The sequence below is a fragment of the Peromyscus eremicus genome, chromosome 8a, assembly GCF_949786415.1.
Source record: "Peromyscus eremicus chromosome 8a, PerEre_H2_v1, whole genome shotgun sequence".
In the NCBI taxonomy this organism is placed as follows: domain Eukaryota; kingdom Metazoa; phylum Chordata; class Mammalia; order Rodentia; family Cricetidae; genus Peromyscus; species Peromyscus eremicus.
This window is the reverse complement of record NC_081423.1, coordinates 71471614-71494716: the sequence shown is the minus strand read 5'-3', so window position 1 is coordinate 71494716 and position 23103 is coordinate 71471614. Positions and strand designations below refer to the sequence as shown.

Genomic DNA, 23103 nt, shown 5'->3' with positions numbered 1-23103 from the left:
GAGCCTGTCTCTTGCCGTGGCCTGCTAGACAACCAGGAGTGAAACTTGGGTTTTGCCCCTCCCTTAGGCATGCATGCTCACACTCCTGCACCCGTGTTCTCTCTCTCCTCCTCCCTCCCCCAGTATCAGTGAACTCACCTGCTCACACGGTCACACCCCGCCACCCCAGCTGAGGCCCATGTATGGGTGTTATGCCCAAGCTCTGTAGACAGAATTCTAGAAACTGAAGGAGGGGCACGACTGATTGAAGCCTCCCCAAGAAGCCTTCCACTGTGCACCTTCTGCTACAAGTACAGGGAGGAGTCTCTGGGCAGCAGACTCAACACTTGGAACACCCATTCCCCGTTAACTGTAGTGGCTGACCATCTGCATCTCCAAGCTTAGTATCCACTTGGGCACAAAAATGTTGTGTAATTCCTGTCCTTGGCAGGGAGCTCCTGGGAGAGAGAGAAGACAGGCACTCAGGGACAAGTCCACAGCACTCTTATTGCCATGATGCCTCCCAGCCTCTCTTAGAGGGAGAGAGCCACCCTGCTCCCCTGGTTTTGGAGAGTTGGTCTTGATTGAGGACTTGCCAGAGGCCATGGTCGGGAGCCCAGTCAGAGCTGAATCCCAAGCCTGCTGGATTGAGTCAGCAAATCTTCACTGAACAATGTTGATGCAGCTCCCAGAGCTGCTACATCTTAGAGTTTATTTTAGGCAGATGATTGCCTTCTAGGCCATTTGCAGCCATTTAACTATCCTTGGCAGGAGGACTGACTTGAGCCAAGGCTCTTGAGTTTGGAACGGGGCATCATCTTTTCCCACGTAGTCTCTATGTACCAGGCCTTATGGCTTCACTGGCATCCACTCCACTGTCCGGATGGAGAGGAGAAGGAAGTATGGCAGTGCCCTCTTCCAAAGGCCTAGAGTTACCATGCTTGCCTCGCTGGCCATTCCCACCAAGCTCACCCTCTCTCTGGGCAGAATTAGACTCTGTAAAGAGGACTAGACATTTTCCCCAAAGGCCACAGTTCCCCTACACAGTGAGAGGTGTGAGACACACAAGTGAGGCCAGATAATGCAGCAGCTACCAAATCAAGCACTCCTTGAATGCAGGACTTCTCTGAGCCTTCAATCTGCCGTTGTGATGTAAGTGACGCTCCCCGAGCTTGTCTCATTGCTGAACTTGTATTAAGGGGGGGTTGCGGGACTAATGTCTCTTGAAGTGTTCTGTGAGAAGCTTCTAAAAGTCTTTTACGGCTCTGAGACATCAGCTTCCTTGGCTGTACACAGTAGGAGCTAGTCAAGAGTTCTTAACATCTTCACCGCTTCTCAAGTAAAATTTCTCCTAGAGACCCCGGGCCCTCAAAACACTGTTTCCCTCTTGAAAAACCAATTACTCAGTACATATTAGGGAGTAAAGTGAGTTCTGACTTGATAGTTTGAAGTCAGTTAGACCTATGTTGGCTTTATAGAAATATATATCAGACATTTTATTGCATGTATTCAAATATATTTCCATACAATAGATCAACTTGAATGTACATATGCTTATGTATATGTGCACACACATATGTATCCACACATGTAGTATATATATTGTATAATATAGAGTCCATCAGTGGCTAGCAGAGCTTCAGTGTGATTATACAATGATTTGTCAAAAGCGGAGAACATAGACTCAGTGTGCAATTTTTGGTTAGCTTTTAGAAGCTGGTTGATACCGTCTGGATCGTAAGGTTGGAAGTAAAGTCAGGAATTCCTGAATTCTTCATGTCTAGGAATATCTGTGGTCTTGGATCGAGAACCTTTTGGATTGGATGGAGACCTCTCTCCAGCTGTGGTTTTCCCCTTGTTGCTGCCTCTGAGCCATGTGCCAAAATCACAGTGGCTCCACCCATAACACTAATCAGTGACCCTGTAAACTCCAGAATGTAACTGGACTGCTAATTGCTACTGGTGCTGTGGTTTGAGCCAGGTTTGGTATGTAGGATGCACTCTGTGCAGGCCACAGGAGGATAATTTGGGAATTCTCTAGCCTGTTCTGGTGCCTGGCTGCTGGGCACCTGGCAAGTGAATTGGGCTGTTTGCTTTGGGTAACTATGGCAGCCCCTCAAGGGCCACTGGAGGATTTGATTCCAGTCTCGATGCCGATGGTTTGGTACACCACCCAGAAGAACGCCTGCCTGGCTGTGAGAACTGGAGAGACGTTTCCAGAGGCAGGCCTATGCTATTTGGTGTTTATCTTCCTGTGTGATGAGCAGGAAGAAAATTTCCTGAGCAAAGCTTGAGTTTGGGGATAGTTATTTGGCACAAAAGGTAACTGGCATGTTCGGGGACTTTTCTCACGAGCATCCCTGTGACATTTAACAGATGGCCTTTGTGCTAAACCTGGGTCCCTGTCAAAATGCTCTCTGCAGTTATTTTGAGAAGGGATGGGAAAGAGTGAGGTGTAAGAAGGTGAAGGACTGAAGCAGGACTGTTGACCAAGGTCAAAGCTTTTCAGCAAAGGGCATTGAGAGGCCTGGAGACAGGAAGAGAGATGTGAATCATCTGGCGCTTTCGTTTCTCTGATGTCAGAATAATGCAGGATCCTCAGCCCTTGACTCCTGGCTTCAGATCCCGGGAAGCTAACCCAGGCAACCTTTGGGGTTAGTGTGGGACCCTAATGCCTGATTAGACAGTTTTTCAGTAACTGTAATCAGATGTTAATTTGTGCACCTGTAGACCAACACCGTAGGACACAGCCCTCATGTTGGTGGTCCTCGTGGTAAGGGAGAGCCGTGGAGAAATAGGATTGAAGATACCAAGGTGAACGAGAGGAAATGGTGCAGAAGGTGGGCCACCGTGCCAAGTGCAAGGGAAAGGGGCCTTGCAGGTGGAGCAGGAGCTGGAGGGACAAGTCCGAACGCCTGGCAGGGTGGCTTGCTCACGGTTCTAGGGGAGGAGCAGCACAGACTGTCTTCAGAGCAACACAGAGCATGGAGTTAGAGAAGTGCAGAATACAATACTCAGAGCTGAAGCAGGGCTTGGGGCTGGGGTGAGGCGGGGAATGGGTGGGACCACATCTCGGGGGTACAGAGGAGGTATGGCTCCCAAAGGCTCTCTAGGTAGCAAGCAGAGTCTGTTCCAAGAGTGAAGACTGGCTGAGAGGGCAGCGTGTTCTCTGGAGGGGGAGGGTTATGTGCCCAGTCTGCACCAGGAGTGTGCTTGGGTGGCTGGTGAGAGATGAGGCAGCAGGATGTGTCAACACCGAGTTCCTCGCTGGGCAGCTTCTTTTGTTTTGTTTGGTTTTTCGAGACAGGGTTTCTCTGTGTAGCGTTGCACCTTTCGTGGATCTCGCTCTGTAGACCAGGCTGGCCTCGAACTCACAAAGATCCGCCTGCCTCTGCCTCCCGAGTGCTGGGATTAAAGGCGTGCACCACCAACGCCCGGCTGTACCACCACCACCCGGCGCTGTGCAACTTCTTACTGAGTGCTTCATGGGAAAGCAGGCTGGATTGTCTTGTGGACCCGAAGCAAAGGGCTGAGTTTTCCCTCATCCCAGCGTGCCATTCCTTCCCCTCATCCCAGCGTGCCATTCCCCAAGTGGGATTGGCAGTACTCACACCCTGCATGTGTGAGCATGTGCCCACACAATGGACAACTGCCTCCTACATTTGACCCCGCTCGCTCAGAGTGACTGGGCAGGTGTCACCTAGTCTCTCTTGCCCCTGTGTACATGGACAGCCTTCTGTCTGCTCCCTGGGGGCACCCAGTCACCCCCCAGGCAGATGTTGGGTAGTAATTAGTCAGCCCAAGCTTTGCAGGTCCAATGACTTGTTGGCTTAAATTTTAATAAGTACAGAAAAACGGAGTGCTGATTTATTAAGAATGAATCCTCCCGGGGGTAGCTTCAGCAGAGGGGCCTGGCGGGGGGGAAGGCAGGTGGTGGGAAAGTGCTGTGCAGGGGTATTGCTTCTGCCCTGCCTGTCTGTAGTAGGAACACTGGCCCAGCCCATGCCGTCCACCGCACCAGGGAGATGGCAGCCCTGTGCAGACCTCCTTCAAGACCTCCTTCCCCTTCTCTGGTCCTCTCTCTCCAGTGTGAGTTTGTTATGCATGAAGTAGAAAGTTCCACAGGTTTGTGACTTCAGCTGCAGAAAAACATCATGTCACAGCCCTAGAGGTCATGAGGTGAAGTCGCACTGCAGACTGAGGGGCTCAGGGTGGCCCTGTCCCAGGCCTCTCTCCTGGTTGTTGGCAGGCGCCGACTGCCTCTCATGTCTTTGCCAGTTTCTTCACATGGCCTTTTCCCTGTGCACCTGTCTGTGTCCCTGGGCCACCTTTTCTGTTAGGACCCCAGACCGGTTAGATCGAGGTCCTTTCCTCCTCCACATTGAACCTCATTTTAACATAACTAATTACATCTGCGGCAACCTTGTTTCCAAATAGCGTCACATACTGAGGGACTTGGGGTTAGCATCACAGCAGCTTCATTATAAGGAAACCATACAACCTGCCCTAGCTTCCTTTTTCTCCTCCTCGTCTAGCCTTCCTGACCCCTCTGACCCCGCCTCACTGCCTCACACCCTGCACCCCATGTCCTCCATCTCCGTGGCCATCTCATCCGCCCTCAGCCTTTTGTGGTTCACCTTACTATTTAGGTCACAGTCATCCAGCAGAAGTGGGCCAGTGCCTTTCCGTGAGCCGGATCCCCCTCCCTGCTTTCTGCAGCAATGGGCGCTGTGTTTACAGGAGCCCCAGACAGTCCCAAGGCTTCTCTACTGAGAGACTGAAGAAGTCCACTGTCCAGAGTTTACTTCCAAGCAGGGCTGTGAGGGTGGGGACGGGGGAAAAAAAGGAATCCATGTGAGTCTGCATACTTGAGAGAGAATTTCCTTTTATTGATCAAAAAAGCTTCCAGCACAGGCCAAGGACGTCCCCTGTATGAGCCTTATCCTCCTCAGAGGCAAGCCGTACAGGCGCAGTGCAGAGCTGGCCAAGTTGAAATCCAGAAAGAGGGGAGTGTTGGCCCCCCTAGCATCATGGGCCATTAAGTCTCTAATGTGGCAGAGGCCCCTGGGTTTGTCTTCTCTGTTAATTGCCAGGATGCTACATTTTTTTCTCTGCTGCCCTGGATGGGTGTCATGCCTTCAAACACACATTCTTCTGTTGATGCTCCTTCAGTGGGCACCAGTGATGACCCGAGGTCATAGTCTGCAAATCTCACTACAGTCCTCATGAGTGAGCACCTCTCTCCCTGCTTTATAGTTTGGTGGCCCCAGACAGATCTGTGGACTTGGTCGTTCTCCACCTTCTGCTAAGACCCCTGGCTCATTTTCTGCCTGGGAACAGTGATGCTGGAGCTCCTAGCATTGTGGATGTGGTGATGGGGATGGCAGGCAGGTCTGGGGGAACCTTTGACGAGGACCAATAGTTTTGAGATGACTTTTGCTCACGGGGACTTTCCAGGGTGAGTAAAGTTAGAGGCTCTTGGGGTTTTGAGAAAGCCACCTCTACCAAACCTCTCACAGTTTCTATTTCCAAGGTCACCCTCCTTCTGACCAAGGTTGCCGCTTGCCTGGTGGTCATTCACCACTCCGGGGCTCTGACACACACACACCCCTGCTATCTCAGCCACCGTGTTTTCCTCCTTGACTGTTTACCATAATCAGAATTTCTAGACTGTTCTTCCACCAGCCTTCTAGCCTTCACAATCCAGTCCTGCCCAGCCACGTTTCCCTCTGTGTTTTCTGTCCTATAGTGTGGTCCACTTGCCTCTGTCCCGTTGGCTGTCCCCAAGCCCAGATAGCACGGCCAGAATGTCCTGCGTGGGTAGATTCCCTACTCTCAAGCTTGTGAGACTCGGGTCCAGCCTTCAACACGAGTTCTGTTTAGTCGTCATCCTTGTGACTCAAGCAGGATGTCCCGCTCCTGTGTTACTTCAGTGTCACTTTCTTCTTTGCTGATCTAGACAACCCGTGTGTCATCTGCTGAGACTTGCTGGGTACCTCTACTTGGTCCCTCCGCGTGTTTAGTTTGGTTCAGTTTGGCCAACACTCGGATATACTCAATAAAACCTTTCTAGGCTTGGGGTGGTCCTGCTTCCTTGGTGGATACGTTGAAGGATGAAGTGGGGGAGGGGGCTGAACGTGGGAGAAAGAAGTGGCGTGGAGGTGCAGCACAGCCGCAGAGCCGCCAGAGAAACGGAGGCAGGTGAGAGGAGCGTGCGCCTCTCTTAAACCAGAGGGTCAGAGATGAAACATAGTCAAACCCCTTTCTCTGAGGAAGGACGTGAGGAGGACAGTTGATTTATGAGGGATACAGGTAACTTCCCTGGCTAGTACCTCTTGGGTATACACTCTTCGAAGCCCTAGAGGCCACTCTGTGTCTGTGTCTCTCTTTTCTCTCTTTGGAGACAGCTCCAGCGGGCAGCTTGCAGTGGCCTCCTGCTTCAGCTCGGCAGGAAGATGATAGCTCTTGCCAGAAAGTCCTTAGTTCTGAGTGGAAAACAGTCCCCGTCTGGCTGGGACTGTGATTCACTGGTAGTGGTAGAAGTCTTTTGCACCCTAGCAGGCCGTAGGGTTCATCCTCAGCAAAGAGGGGAGTTGGGGTAATGGGGCAGGGTGGGGGGAGGGGGAGAGGAAGAATGGACCTGAGAACAGGGCTCCATTGTCGGCCGCAACAGAGCCAGTGATCATGTGCACCTAACACGACGCACCGAATGTGACAGTGTCTTATACTCTTCTGTTATGGGGTGCCTCCTGCTGGCAGTAACTATTTTATCCCTACCCTGGGAGCTGTCTTCCTGTCCCACCCCCACCCCGCCACCCCCGTCTTAGAGTACCTGAGTGTATCCGTTTATGATGGAGCCTCCAAGAATAGTTTTAAACATAAAGATATTGCCTGTTCTGTTACTGTCATATTTCCGCTTAGTACAATGAAGTGACTGTTTCTGAAAACCTAAACAAAGGCACAGAGGAAGCATTTTGTTCCGATGTGAGCCAACCTATCACAAACACCCCATTTCAAAGGCAGCAATCCAGGGCTGGGTGTAGCTCAGCAGTAGAGCTACTGCCTGGGTGAGGTCCTGAGTTCAAGCCCCAGTACCACTAAACCAAGCCTTAAACCAGCAAACACAAAAGGCAAAGAGATTCTTCGGTCCCCTTTCTTTAGTGGGGAGGTGGACCATTGTCCTGGCTTCCTGAGAAGCTGCTCTGGTTTTTATACCCTGATGAAACTAGTTCTGGTTGAATTTAGGGTCTCCCCAGGTACAATGGAAGACAGGCAGGTGGACTCGGATACAGTAGCCCAGTGTTCTGTCTCATGTCTCGGCTCCAGAGCCTAGGCTCCCAAAGCATCCTGATAGAGGGGCTGAGCTCAGTTGTACACTCCAAGCCTAGTTCCCTTCCCTGGATGCCTCCTGAACCCCACCGTCCACCCTCACCCCATCACTCTTCTCAAGTTTGTGGGTGTCTGAGCAGCCCGAAACCCGGGCTGTACTTAGCTGTGCGTTAGTTTCTTTAAGTCCCAAGAAGGCTGAAGAACATGCAGCTTTATTACGCTATGCTTTTAGAGACCATTCGCTCAGCTCTGAGCCTGGGAGAAGGTTTCCAGGGTCTATTAGGCAGCAAGTGCTTTGATGGCTTTGGAATCATAAGGTTGATTTGAAAAATTGCCACCTAATGGCTTACAACTGGAATAAATTTCCCGAAATTGGACCTTGGAGGGAGACTTGGGTGCACATGCGGGGGCTTCTCCCCAGTGCACCACACACCATGCTGGGCAAAGGCTCTGCTCTTTGTGGCCATCAGGGCCAGGAGGCCCCCCGTAATTAGGCAGGGGACTCTGTCACTCTTCATTTCTCAATTTGGACTGAACATTGTTGGCAGCAGCTGTGGGGAGGCTTCAAACTGGAATTTCTCCCCACTGGCCTTTAAAAGGCCAAGGCCTGAGAATTCCTGAAAAATTAATGGGGTCTCTGTGGGTTCTTCCCTCTTGCTGGTAACCTGGCCTCTCCCAGGCCCGCCGCGGCTGCGCGGCATAATGGCTCTCAGCAGCCGCTCTTTTGTATGCAAATATGACCTAAAGAAGTCGGGGAGGCGGCCGGCCATTGTTGCCAGAGACCGAGATTTCAAACAGCCACAAGGCTTTAAAATATTCCAGGCAGATATTGAAAATGTCAGCAGCCGGTTTCTCCTACTTACTTCTTCCCCAGCTCTCCTCCCCTCCCACCCCTCCCTGTCCGTCCCTTCTGCCACCCACCCCACCATAAAATATAATCAAAAAGCTGGTAAATAATTTAAAGAATTGCCTCAAAGGATTCGCACCACTAGAAAGAGACTCCTTCCCCTGGTTTTAAGTTGGGAGAGACTGTTTTCATCCCCCTCCCAATATTTAAAATATTCAGGAGTGTCCCGCAGGGTCTTGAACTCATAAGTGCCTGCATTTTCTCACTATGTTCTCATCCTCTCTTTTCTTTATTGATTTTTTTTTTTTTTTTAAGGTTGCTGTCGGCAACATTTAGGTCCAACTTTCAAATGAAAGTCGTATTTCAGATACCAGTCTGAAGTCAGACCGACTTGAGGTCTGTTACCTTCATCCAAGTTCTGGGTCCCTGCTGCCTCCTTTAACAGAGTGGAGCGAACCTTGGCTACTGGGACTTTTCATCCTGTTAGCTCCTTTCAAAGGGACCCCTTACCTTGTGAGCAGAAGGCAGTGGTGCTGTCGCACATCTAGACACTTCATCAGCTAGGGCTGGACCTCCAGGCTCACCGTACACACCTTGGGAAGGGAGAAAAGTGGTCAGGCCTCAGCCTGGGGTGGAGTGCATGATGGAGAAGTTCAAGTTCTGCGTTTCCCAGAAGTCCTGGGGCCAGGAGTACCACTGGCCTGGTAGAGGTGATTGTAGCTGGGTACAGAGCCTGCACAAGCACTGGGTGAATGGAAGGAAGAAGTGTATGATATATGAACAGAAGGAAGGACCGAGAGGAGAGAAAGAAGGACAGATGTGTAGATACAAGGCAGGTAAAGGCCTTTTAGGTGTTGGATGGATGGAAGGATGGGTGGAGAGATCCAGTTGGGGGAGGATGGGCAAATTCATTAGAGAATAGGAGGGCAGAAGAACAAGTGACAGAAATTTGGGTGAAAAGTAAACAGGTGGTTGGTAGATAGAAGAATGATGGGTATTTGATTCTTGTTACGTGTTTTCTCATGCTGTACCCAACCCAAGCACCTGCTTTTAGAAGTCTGGGGCAGGTTGAAGATTACAGACCCTGTCCTTGAATCCTTACCTATATGTGGGACCCTCCAAGCCTACTCTGATGGTGCAGTCACCTACTGAACGTACTGGTCCCTCCTGCAGCCCATTCTGCCTGAGATTGCCCCTGTGAACTGATGTTCTCTGGCTCATAGATGGTTGTTGTCACTATCTGCCAAAGAGCTTGGGCCCAGCAAATAAAGGTCACCTCCCTCGCACCCTGGTCTCCCAGCTTAGCCATTGCTCTGTTCCGGGGTGAATGGCAAGGGGGCTAGGTTAGACATTGTTGTGTGGTTTTAGGGGACCTGAAAGAGTGTGTGCCTAGAGGTGCTAGGAGTTCAATGAAGTCCTGCTCGCAAGTCCTTAGGAACCTTCAGTGACTACTCGTTCCCTGTCTGTGCAGCTGGAGGAACATGTGTCATTACCACAGGTGGGGGAGGGGAGGTCCCAAGGAAAATGTGAGGAGTCTTGGGCTCCGGAGGTGACGCTTATTTGGCAAGGTTCTTCGGGCCTGATGTGAGCACTTTGTATGCCTTCAGGCTGGCCCTGTGGAGCACAGCTGAGGGTGGCATGCTCTGGCAAGACCCTTAGAAGGTGGCCTGGGAGGAGTCCAGAGCTCATCCTGTCTCCTTGAGACACAAGACTTTTTCTTGTTTCTGTCAATGACCTCCCGGTGAGATCTTCATCCTGGAAAGCTAAGGCTGGCTTTCCTCGACAGGAAGAGTGCACGTGCCCTCTGTATTTATCCTCCAGCACGACTGCCTCTTGTTTCTGCCTTGGAGACTCAAATGAACCCACACACAAAGTTGGTAGCTGCCTCAAGAGACCATGGCGGGTATCAAGACCCCTCTTATGTTCTGAAATCTAGAACAGCCCCGGCTTCGTCCCCTCTGCAGAGTCTGCCAGAAAGACAGACATTTAGGTCTCCTACCTCGTCTCCCAGCTCTGGTTCCCTTTTATTTTAAAACCGCTAAGAAGGGAGATACGAGGTCTGTGATCTGTAAGCATAAAGGATTTTTAAACTAAACAAGAAAACCAATTATTTTTCTAACTGCTTTACCCCTTCAAATCTTCCCCTGTAATGGAGATTTAGAACCCATCACAGTCGGGCTATTATTTCTGTGTAAACAGTGTCATGCCCTATTGCACCAGGCACACAGTCAATTTTTTCCATTACACTTAGACACAGTTGATGAGGGTGCCGAGTCCACGGTCTGCCGGGCAGGTTTTAGTCTATGGGTGTGCATGACCATGATCAGCAGTGGAGAAAGGGTTAAGAGTTCTATCCAGGGCCACTCTGTTAGCTACTGAGCCCTGTTACACTTCAGGCCCTGGCTTCTGAGGCTCTGGGACAGAGAAGAGTTGACCAGACCACAAGGACAGCCAACCAAAGAAATCTTCGGGCTGGAGAGATGGCTCAGAGGTTAAGAGTACCGACTGCTCTCCCAGAGGTCCTGAGTTCAATTCCCAGCACCCACATGGTGGCTCACAACCATCTGTAATGATATCTGGCACCCTCTTCTGTATACATAATAAATAAATAAATCTTAAAAAAAAATAGAAAAAAAAAAGAAATCTTCAAGTGGATAGGATATAGTGGTCTGCAGGGTTCCTTCAGGGTCTGTTCATGGAGCTTCTGAAGTACACGTCTGTCTGGGTTCTGTGGCTGTGACAGGACACTGACCAAAAGCAACTCAGGGAGGAAAGGATTTTTTTGGCTTGCATGCCCCATCAAGGTCCAACACTGAAGGAACCCAAAGCAGGAACTCAAGCAGGGCAAGAACCTGGAGGTGGGAACTGAAGTACAGACCATGGTGGGGGGGGGATGCTGCTCACTGGCTTGCTCTCGGAACTCATTTTCAGCCACCTTTCTTAATCTCCCAGGACCACTATTCCACTGTCTAGGAGTGGAATGCCCACAGCTTGCTAGGCCCTACCACATCAGTCATTAATTAAGAAAATGCCCCCCACAGACTTGCATACGGGCCAGTCAGATGGAGGCATTTTCTCCATTGAGGTTCCTTCTTCCGAGATGACCCAATTTGTGTTAAGGTGACAGTATGACATCTGACTTATAGCTTGGTAGCCCTGGAATGAATTTTGGAGAACTGTAGCCCACAGGACTCCTGTCTTGCAAAGCATGATGTGCTAGAGCTTGCCCTGTGCCTTAAGGTTTCTGTCCCCATGTCCCCTTTGTCTGGCCTTTCTATCTTGCAGCTATAAGTCACATACTGCCTCCCTGAAAACTCCCTCTTTACCCCAGAGCTGAACCCCAACTGGATGGCTGTCCTGTGCTGGTTTGGGGATCCCTTGTTTTGGCATGCACCTCTCTGATTGTAACCACCAATCTGTCTTTTCCAGAAAAACCTAAGCTCCTTGAGGGTAGCCCTGTGCCCTCATCAACTTTGGATCATAGGGTCCAAGTCCATCTCCCCATTGTGAATGAGGAGGCACCCTGCAAGGCTGGAGGCAGAAGGCCTGGCAGTCAGCCCCGCAGCTCATTGGGTGGGGAAGGTCAAGCAGCGAAGTCAGTGAAGAGGTAGATGCTGGAGGCAGCTTGCCTAGGATCAAATCCCTCCGCTGTCACCTGGACAATCTCAGAGATGCTGTGGTCCCTTCCTCTGCAAAGTGATGGATAGGAATGTTTATCGGACGGGGCTGTTGTGAGGTCTGAATGGGTTGGCGTGCTGTCTCAGGGGCCGCTCTCAGAGCCACAGACTGTTCCTTTGTTCCTGGGGCATTTGGACCATCCCCTCTGGCTGAGCTTGCTTTCTGCCCTTGGAAGGCATTGCCTAAAGCAGTGGTGGCCACACAGTTGGCCATCTGAGTAACAGATGATCCTACCCACGGTTACACTATTGTTTCGTGTGTGCCGCTGGCCTAGGCTCTGGGCACTTGAGTATAAATCTTTTGTATTGTTCTTATAGCTTAGTCCAGAGCTTGTAAAGCTAGATCACTGATGGACCCAGCCAGCCAATCTTTATGAAGCACCTTTGTGTACAAGCACTGTACTTAGAGATGAGCTGTTTGTCCTGAGTGCCTAAAAGAGTACTTTTGGAATTCCTTCAAGGAGGATGATCCAGAGAGTCACTCAAAGTGTGCATCTCACCCCTCATCTGTAGGAGATGAAGCAGCTGCCACACACACACACACACACACACACACACACACACACACACACACTCACTCACTCACTCACTCACTCACTCACTCACTCACTCCAGGGTCTGTCCTTGAGCTTTCTTGTTTATCTAGTTGAGGCAGATGCTCTCTCAGCCTTTGGTTCTGCTGTAAGCCTCTAGGATTCACTCATGCCCCAAACCCCAGGCTTCCAGGAAGCTATGGACATCTAGTGATGTCTTCAACCCCAAAGCTCCTGGACTTTCTCCTCTCTGGGAACTGTCCTTTGGGCAGGCATGCCCTCCCCTCCTCAGAGGCCAGGGGGATGGGTCAGGCTGGAGACAGTGCTGGCAAGGGTGAAGGGCTGCTTTTCCCGCCTGCGAGCGGACTGTGCTTCCAGCAGGAAGGAGTGTTCACGTGATGGGTCTCCACAACCGTGACCCAAAAGGAGATTCGGATCTTACTGAAGATGCCTTTTAAGATGTCCTCATGGGTCTGATTGAGCATCGGTCCCAGTGCAGCTTGGCACTCACACTGAGACTTGTTTCTGGACTGACCGCCTCCACATGGGGAGAACACATAGTGGGACGCACATGGTTTTCCCTAATGGGCCATTTTAGGGAGAAGCCCTGCAGATCCTGCCAGTGCTGGGGTGGCAGCTGGGCTCCTGAAAGGCAAGTAGAGGGCTGTCTACCACCCCCAACTAGAGGGGATGAGAAGGAGGGGGACCATCTTTTTAGAGGTTAGAGTGCCTTTGAGGCCACCATGTCTGAATTCTGACCCCACCTCCTGTCGGCCCTGCGGCCTTGAGCAGGTCCCTCAATTATGAGCCTTATTTTGTTTATCTCTAGAATGGAATGATGATGGCAGGAATAGTATCTATAGGAAGATTGAAATGAGGCAGTGTATATAAACACTTCATAAATAGCGTGTGGCCATGGCAGCTGTTAAGATCATCATTTTTCACCTTCAGACATGACTGCTGCCTTGTCCTCGTGCTGCGAGCCCCGAGCCCTGCATTCCTGGACTGTTCTTACCCACTTACAGGGAATGCTCCCTCACTGAGGTTTCTTACCAAGCCGCTTTTCATTAAATGTGCTAACCAGCAGATCACCTCCCCTTCCCAGGAGCGTAGGGCTGCCTGCCTGGGGATTTATGCGTGTGTTTTGTCTGTGATGCATAATACATATGCGTGTGAGTACGTATGTGCCTCCCCTCCCCCAGATGTATATATAAGTCATTCCCCAAAGAGAGATTTATTTCAAGGAACAAATGCTTCTGGTTAGCTTCTGTGTGGATCTGATCCAGCCCCAAGCTGTTAACCATGAGTAGAATTCATTGATGGCAGAAGGAAATGAAAACAAACGTTCCCTGACATGGGGCATTTCCGCTGGGGGCCCCTGGGAGTTCTCCTCCTCTATTAAAATATCTACCAAATTGGACAGAGGAACTTGGCAGCCACAGCCTGAACTCTCTCATTGTTTCTGTGGGGAGGGTGTGGGCAGAAGCTGTGCTTTATCCTCTCTGTTCCAGAACCTTCTCCCTGGTGAAGTAGGTGGCTGAGTACCCCATGGCTGGGCAAGGGTCCAGCAATGGCCAGGGGTGAATGCTTTCTCTCTGGCCTACTGGAAGCCTCCACTGGTAAGTTAGGGGGGGGGTGCGTGTAACCCGGGGAGCTTACATTCCTGAGATGGTCTAAAGCCTTCTGTTTAGCCCCAGCAGATGGAATATGAATGTGTTTTTGATCACAACCAGCTGACAGGAGCTGACCCAGACATTATGATTTGACTGTTTCTCCATTTGGTGCCCCCCTCTCTTCCTTATGGGGAAGATGTTCCTTTTATGAATGAATTTGCTTCAGGGGACAGAGTTCAGCATGGAGGAGGAGAAGGAGATACACGCTCTCACGCAAAGTTGGGGGTGTTTGCTGATCTGTAATATCCAGGACCTTTTCTTCCCTTTCAGTCCCTAACAGTGGGTCACAGCAGCTTTTTCTGAGGCCTCCAGAAAGTTGCTAGTTGCCTTCATTACACGGCCACCCTATTTCCTCTGTCTGCAGGGTAGGAATAGATGTCCCATTGTTCACATCTTTATGCCATCTCTCAGTGAAGTCATACAGTGTGGTAAAGTCAAATAGTGTGCAGAATATTTGCATTTCTGACTCTAAATAAAGTTTTTTTCACCTGCCCACAGGAAACTTTGCCATAGACAATGTCTTATGTATCTCCCAGCCTCCTTGGTCACTGGATACCACAGATATCAACACACGACACACGTGTGTGAGTGAATGTGTGTTTGTGCACGTGCTAGCGCATGCACACACACGCGTGCACACACACACACACGCACACACATGCATGCTCTTGATACACGACACAGAAATCAGTGTCTTCTGAGAAGGGAATTTTCCCTGATTGAGAACCACCTATTAAAATTCCATGTTGTTAATACTTGGGTGAGAGTAGACAGCTGAGGAACCGCGTGTACTCAACAAACTTGTGACCGCTGTGTGCAGGCACTAGAAGGTGCTGGGCCTCTAGTCACAGCAGGAGTCCTGTGCTCAGGAGCTCAGGGAGTTATCAGAAAGGCCAGACTAGGCTTCCTCTCTTCCGAGAGATCTGGAGCATCCTGGATCCTCATTTTCAGCTCCTGGATGAGTGGATGGAGAGGACCATGGGTGCCTGTTCAAAGTGCTCCAGAAACACGCCGATCACGCAGGCCTGGCGAGAGTGAAACCTGGGGCTTTGTCTCATTCATTCTGAGGAGCTGGTAGGCCGCGGAGGCCCCTAAAGTAAGCTCCCACCTTACTTCATTGGACCTGAGTACATTTCCTAACTCAGAACATCCAAAGTTGTTTTTCTTAAAATCCCTCACAGCTTTTGGAAATTTGCCTTTAAAGCAAACACATGAGGCAAAAGCTCCTGGGCCTTTGCCCTTGCAGTTTCAGTTAATTGGTGCCAAAAATATCTGTTCATACTACCTGTAACCCCATGTGTCGGGGTGCGTCAGACGCAGAGACTCCAGGTTGGGTTCCTTGGGAAAGTGAGGACCTCCAGAGAGGAGGTAATGGGAAAGACTGTGTGTGTGTGTGTGTGTGTGTGTGTGTGTGTGTGTGTGTGAGAGAGAGAGAGAGAGAGAGAGAGAGAGAGAGAGAGAGAGAGAGAGAGAGAGAGAGAGAGTGGGGGGGACGGAGACAGACAGACAGACACATGGACACATTCAAGCACACAAAAGGAGTACCAGGTTGCTCATTTTCTCCTTTAAAAACTCCAAGAAGGCTTTCAGACTCCTCCTGTGTGCCCGTCCCCTCCCGCCTGCAGAAATCTTGGTTAAGCCTTAAGCCTCAACACCACCAAAGAACAAAGCCGCAGACAATCTCCCCTTCTGACAGTGTCAGCTGTGAACTGAAGATCTGAATAGCCTTTAAAATTGTTTTATTGTTGTCAGCGCTGCGGAGTGGTGTGTAATCTTTGTGTTCTGGAGAATCTTTAATTGGCACAAAAGGGCAGTTTAGCCGGCATCTTGGAGGAGGTTTGTCATGCAAACGGTTAGTGCCTGCCACTCACAACATGTAGAGCTATCTAGGCTGATTTGCATCACAGCTCCCTCTGGTTAATAGCCTTGTATGTTTCCTGGGGGTCCCTGAGCAGAAGTCAAGGGGAGCCGAGGCACCTCTCCCGCCTCTGCACCCACACTGCTTTGCAGCTGATTGCCAGCTCCTGTCACCGGCTCCTGTCACCGTCCCCCGAGCCTGGGTGGGGTGGGGTAGAGAGGATGCAGTGGCTGCAGGAATCGTCAGTTTTCAGGGTGGTTGGCAGTCATGAAAAGCAGGGGATCTAGAGTAAGGGGCCTGGGTTTCTGTCACAAGCAAGGCACTGTCCTTACTGCCTGTGTGAATTAGGGGGATGCTGGTGGCTGAAATGGCTGTACCCCACAATTTCAGTGCTTAATGCAACGGAAGTCTACTTCTTGCTCACTTGACTGTTCTGAGTGGAAGCTCCTGGTGGGCTTCTCTTCCATGCAGTGATTTAGGGACCCAGGTTCCTTGAGTCTTGCCCTGCCTTAGGACCCGGGCAGTGGCTCAGGTCAGAGGGCCTGCACACTGAATGACATCTATCTCATTTAACCTTGGCAGCTCTTGGAAGACACACTCCCAATTTCCAGGTGGGAAAATCGGGACTCTGAGGAGTCGGGTAACTTGTCCAGGGTTACACCGGGAGCCTCATTAGCAGCCTTATCTGCCCTTATTTCTTGTTTAAAATGTGACCAGAGTTCTTCCTTTCCTGTAGCTTTATCCTACGAGGCCCTCTGCCCCTAGTTTAGAGGGTTTTTGGGTTTGGAGGCTTTGCTCTTGAGTGACAGAGGAGTTCAAACATCTGAGACATGTCTTAGCTTTGAAAAGGCACAGAGGCCGTGGGGGGAATCTTTCTCTCTGTCCTTCTTAGGTTCAGAGGTCTGCATCATAGCCTCTCTCTCTCTCTCTCTCTCTCTCTCTCTCTCTCTCTCTCTCTCTCTCTCTCTCTCTCTCTCTCTGTGTGTGTGTGTGTGTGTGTGTGTGTGTGTGTGTGTGTGTGTGTTCGAGGCAGGGCAGGAAGCTGTTTATCTGTCCTCCAGAGAGCTCAACACAGCAGGTGGGCCCCGCAGAAGGAGTCTCTTGACAAGCAGGCCTCTCTCCTGACACAACTGCCTGTTAATGGATTCTGAGTCTGGCAGTTCCTCCTAAAGCCGACTGCCAATGAGCCCGCCTGTTCCTGTGCTTAATGCTGCTGATCAGAAAAGAGTTTCCTTTTGACGCCCTGTGCTGCTCTCGACACGGCCTTGATCAAACAGCAGAAACTAGTTAACCATCCCTAGGCGTCTCCTCCCATCCCTGTGCCCCCACCCTGTCCTACAAGCAAAGTGACATGGACAGCTGCAGGAAGATGAGCTTGAGACGCCCCCCTCCAAGCTCTGCGAAGGCTGTACATATTCCAGTAACGCCCCCTGAGTGCTCTCAATGAGCGTCGGCCTCTCTACAGGTGCACACCCAACAGCGTAGACTCACTGAAAAGGCCCCCAGAGGGGGCCCTGCTCTGTGTGTCGGAAGTCAGGGGCAGGTTGGCAACAAGCATAACTCCCAGAGACCCACGGGCTCTCAGAGAATGTCCTCTCTTCATAGAGGGGGACTTAGCATGTCCTTCCCTCCTGGGAGATTCCTGGCAGGAAAGTTGGGAATGTGTGGCTATTGTAAGAAATAGTTGAAGCCCTGACTCAAGAGGCCTCCATGGCCCTGGTCCAGTCTGCCTGAGCAGCCTTCCTGCGGCCACTGGGACTGCAGAGGAGCACACAGCTCTTCTGTCTCCTCTCTCTGCAAGGATGCTGACTGCAGCTCAGAGCAGATTTAGAGAGGAGGGTCCAAGAGCCCCTGGCTGCCTGGTCTTGTGAGGACTTGCCTACCCTAGGGAAGTTTCCGGGGCAACTGCGCACTGGCTCTGCAGCCTTGCAGCAAGAGCTGAGCTGAGTTAGGCACATGGAAACAGGGTTCCCTGATTACTGAAGCCCAGAGCAGATAGTCCATGAGAGTACCCCAGTTTGGTTCTGGGGAGGTTGGCAAAGGAGATAAAGAAGAGACTTGTGAGAAGTACCACATGGAACGGAACATTCTAGAATCTTCTGTGCCTAGTTGACTTCTGTGCATACTCCTTCAAGGTAGTTTTTTTTTTTTTTTTTTTTTTCCCCAGCACAAAAGGACAAGTTCAATGTCTGGCGGAAAAGGCCTTCGTTACTTAATTCTTCTGTTTGGTTTCAAATTACAGGACTTGAAGCCTTTCAGACACTCTGCCAAATATGTTAGGTTGTCCCCCCCCCCCAATCAAAAAAGAAAAGGCCACGGTCTCTGGAGTCTGTATTTTAAGAGCTCTATCTGCCCCCAAACCAGGGGAGATAGATAGATGACTGCTGACGTCTTTCGGTTCTATTCAAGGCCAGCACTGAGGTCACTGGGTTTTTGAATTCTCATATTGAGCCAGCAGTGTGATAAAGGCCACCGTGAGGTCCCAGACTGCCTGGGGAGGACAGTGCTGCTCAGAGTGGAAGGAATTCAGGGTCCTAGCTAGGTTTCAGTGTGAAGCCGTCTGGTGTTTGGCCTTGGGCCGGAGGCCAACCCATTTATTGCATTATTCCTTCTTCCCATCACTAAAATACACATTTGTTTTCTTTTTAAAAGAAACAAACAGACCAGGACTCAACTGTGCGATCCTCTGAGAAGGCGACTCCTTGCCCTCTTTGCTATCTGGTTGTTTATTTTTTCATTTGTTCGAAGAGTCATTGAGCGGCTGCAGAGTGCCAGTGGCCTTCTGGGCACCAGGGATGCTTCACTGAACAAACCAGGCAAAATCCAGCCTGCCAGACGAACAGTGTGTGCTGGATGGGTAAAGGAGGTAGGAGAGAAAGTACTAGAAGAATGGGAGAGTGGCCTGGGCAACCTAGGCCACTGGGGGGTAGGGGACTGAGAGGATGGGAGGAAGGACGTGCAGAGGTTAGACCTGCGGTCTCCAGATGTTTGTTGGAGGATAGGGTTTTGAGTCTTGGGGTGAAGGAAGAGGTAGCCCCTCTCCACAGCTGGCACCAGGGATCCCAGATGAGAGGTTTCCCTGAGGCGTCTCAACACTGGCCTTCGGTCTTACTAACTCCTTAGCCTCATTGGTCTTCATGGCATTGCCTTTTCTAGAGTAGATTTGATTGTCTCGTTCTTCCTTTGAACAAACTATCCTTTATACTCCCATTTTTACAGCGAAGGTTTAATCTCAAGCCATATTATATTTAATGAGGGGTAACTCAATGTTTCTTTTGTACTGTAGCGGGAAGGACATGCCAGAAGTATCAGGGTTGGGAGTCTGGGTTCTCAAGTGAAGCAAAGCTGGGCTGGAGTTAAAACTCTAATTAGCGTGTGCCAAGTGTAGCCCCGGAGCTGGGGACTTCATTTGCCCTTGGTTGTAGGGAGTCACCTGACCAGCATAGCCTAGCCCTCCTTCCAGCCCATATCCGAACTGCTTTTTCAATGAGCCCTACTGTGTGCCACACAAGCTCCTTCCCAAGCCTTTCACATCCATTTAATCCTCATTAATAAATCTGGGGATGGGGAGTCCCTTTTTTTTTAAACATGTAGATAAACTGACCATCACAAAGATCCTGTAACATGCCCAAGGTCCTATAAGTTTTCAAATCTATCTCAGAAGGACTAGATGCCAGAAACCGTCTGTCCAGTCCGCCAAAGTCCCAGTCGCCAGGACAAAGTGCTGTTTCAGATGGGAGCCTGGTAGAGCTAAGATGCTAAGAGGTAATGTCAGTGTAACGATGAAAAGTGACTACATAAATAGCCCATGACCCAGCCCCTCTGTTAGAACCAGCCTTAGTCCTTAAGCCAGCAGCAGGACCCGGATTGCTGTTAGCCACAGGCTGAGCATTCTGAAGCAGGAGAAGAGATTCCTTGTCACTTTGATCTGAGTGTCTGCCTTACCCCAAGCTGTAGAGGAACAGATTCAGAATCTTGAGACTGAGTCATGTGAGCCGGGTACTCACCAGGCCTACCCCTACCTCTTGCCTGTGCTTGTCTAGACTTCAGGCCTCAGCTGTAGGGATGGTGTGCTATAAATAGACCGGAGGAAAAGGTTTAGCACAAAAACCCCGTGTTCTCAGAACCGCTCCACTGCTGTACTACTGAGCCAAGCTGTCCTCGTCTTGGTTTTTATTTGCTTGGTTTTGTATTTGCTGTTGTTGTTTTTGAGACAGGCTTTCACTGTGTAGCCCTGGCTGGCCTGGAACTGGCTATGTAGACAATACTGACCTTTGATCTTCCTGCCTCCGGAGTGCTGTGATTAACGTATACACTACTGTGTGTGGCTGCCATGAAGTTTTCACAAGTAACTTGTGAGTTACCGTGAAGGTAGCCGCACCCCAGTGACACAGTGCGGTTTTTGAACATTTGAACGGTGTGTGAACAAGAGGATGGCTTTAGTTTCATACCTAAGTGTGGCTAAAGCACTTTGCACCTCACCACAGTGCCAGTGATGTTGGAGATGCTGACGGTGGACATTGGTAGGGAAACTCATGGAGTTTCACACGCTGTTCTCATTGGTCCGGCACACAGCACTGGAAAAGCAGAGAGCCATTTCCTCAGGATTTGAGATAATTATGGACATTCTTAGGACTCTTCCCAAGGTTGTGTAGCCATTCTGTATGGAAGGACACACGGGCCTCAGGGACAAGGTAAGGTGTTCAAGCGCTTAGCAGTTGCTCCTCCTAGGTTGATTTCCTGGAGGAGATTGCGGAAGAGCAGCCATCAGGTAGTAATAATGCTTTGCAAAGGGGATGTATCCATCCCACTGAAAAGCACAGAGCCCAAATAATCCCTAACCTGTTCCACCCAAATAGAGAAGTCAGCAAATAAGTCTACTTTCTTTTTTAAAAAATATACTTTATTTTATATTTTTATGTGCATTTGTGGTTTTGCCATGGGTGTTGGGGTCCCCTGAAACTGGAGTTAAAGACAGGTGTGAGCTGCCACGTGGGTGCTGGGAATTGAACTCGGGTCCTCTGGAAGAAAAGTCAGCGCTCTTAACCCCTGAGCCATCTCTCCAGCCCATAAGTCTACTTTCATTGTACTGTTTTCTTCATAAAGATCCTTTATGTCGAAGCTGAGTGACAGCGTATGCTTTTGCCACTAGAATGGCATCGCTGATTAAAAGAACTAAAATACCATGATGTTGCCTATCCTCCTCTCCTCCTCTGCTAGTAACTCTCCTCCTCTGCTACTAACCTCGGAGCTTTTAAAGTGACAACTGGTAATTGTGGTGGAGGGTTATCTCTTCCACCTAGTATTTCCCAGAGCCCCGCAACTCTAACTTGGTAGGGTCCAAATATCCCAAGGAAGAGAAATGATTCATTTGAAAATGTACAGCTCACCGAGGTCATTTGTTCCCTAACTTTTAGCCCTTTGTAGAAGAGGCAAAAAAATTCCGGCAGCTCTGGGAGATCTTGGCCTCAAAGGGACTTCAATGCTGTCAGGATCAATCTAGACCTCTCGGCTTGAACACAGGGTTGTATATGCTTATTAGAGCCTCAAATGTGATTCGTCTTGATTGCAGCTTTTATACAAAGGAGTTAAGACATGAGGAGGAAAGATAATACAACTATAAATTGCAAGACAGGTTCTTATGAAATCAGTAAATTATTCATTTAACGGTTTGCTCCTTGTTGATTTCATGTTGCTATGACACCTCAAGATGGAAGCCGTTCTGTCCACGGGCCCAATAGGGGCTGAAAACAGAGGCACAAATCCTGGAGGGAGGCAGATAATGCACTACGTACAACCTTCAGCTGGCCACTTGATAAATTGCTTCTTTATCTGGCAAATTCCAAGGAGATCTACTGGAGAGGACAGAAAGAGATATCTCACAGTGGCTAAGGTTTTTTGGAAGAGACCCAGCCGTCTCAGGGTTTGAGTCAGAATCTCTTTAAGAACACATTGTGAATGTATTGTGTGCCAATGGCATGCCTGTCTCCTGAGATGCAGGAAACACCGTGGGCTCGCTGTTCCTTTGGTGTCCGCACTACAGTGAATGCCTGACTTCATTATTACTTTGATGGGCAGAGAAAACTGCCTGCCGACAGTCATGTCCTTCCTTAGCTCTTCTAGCCTTACTTTTTAATCTTCCTCTGCTCATTTTTCTCTTGATAAACTATTATATGCAAGAAATTTGGGTGCTCTGGCCAAGACTCTCCGTCAGATCTAATGGAGTTGGGAGGGAGAGGGAGTAGGAGAATTTTGTGCTGGTGTGGCTGTGAGGGTGGTAACTGATAGACCTTGGATAAGTCCCTGCCTCTCTGTATTCCTAGCATCTTTATCCACAGCATGAGGCATTTGGGCAGGATGCCTTGGACTGTCCCTTTCTGCTCTGACACCCCACGTTCTGTACTTAACAGTTTTTGTTAATACTTAGTTCTTGAACAGTATCATTGTGAGGAGTATCTGTGCCTGCATTTGGAAAGTCAGGGCCAGACCCACCCCTAAATGCAATGGACTATGTGGGCATTTTCTTGGAGGAAGATTATTAAGAATTTAGCCACTTACTCTGACAGCTTGACTGATGTAGTGGTTTTTGCATGGCGTCCATTAAGAATGGAGTAAGAGGGAGGCATTTTTGTTTAGATATATGTGTGTGTGTATGTATGTATGTATGTATGTATGTATGTATGTATGTATATAAAGAGTGTTTTTCACTTCAATCAGATGTTAAAAGTTTATACAGAAAGAATATGAACAATAACTGAATCTGATACCATTTCATATTTGATTCTATTCACCAGAACCTGCCTCCTGTAATTTCTGCTTTGGGCCTTAATGCAGTAGTGATAATAAGTGCTATTATGGCCACTGTGAGCGGCTCCTGCCATCCTTGTTTAGTGTGTTAGAGTCTAGCCAGGGAGTGGAAGCCATGCCAGATATTTACAAAGAGGCAGTTACAGTACAGGGTAGAGGAGGGGTGTGGAGAGAAGGTAGTAGGTGGGCTGCTGAGCCTGCTAAATAAAAACATTTCAAATCTGAAGTAATCAGGGGAGGGGCACAGGCTTTTGAGACTGACATCCAAGTAAATAAAGAACTAAAGTAGCTACAGAATATTCCAGAGGTGTCTAGGAGGTCCCTGGATTCCCACACTCAGAATCTCCAAAGAGCAGTTCAAGAGACTGGTTTATGTGTGGACCCACTCACATGAAGAGGG

General features: G+C 49.7%; 1 protein-coding gene across 5 annotated transcripts in view; it reads left to right on the top strand.

Annotated features, from left to right (window-relative positions):
* The window catches only part of Msi2 (musashi RNA binding protein 2), a 360898-nt gene that overhangs the window by 173084 nt on the left and 164711 nt on the right, over nucleotides 1-23103 (top strand). The window lies entirely within an intron of this gene.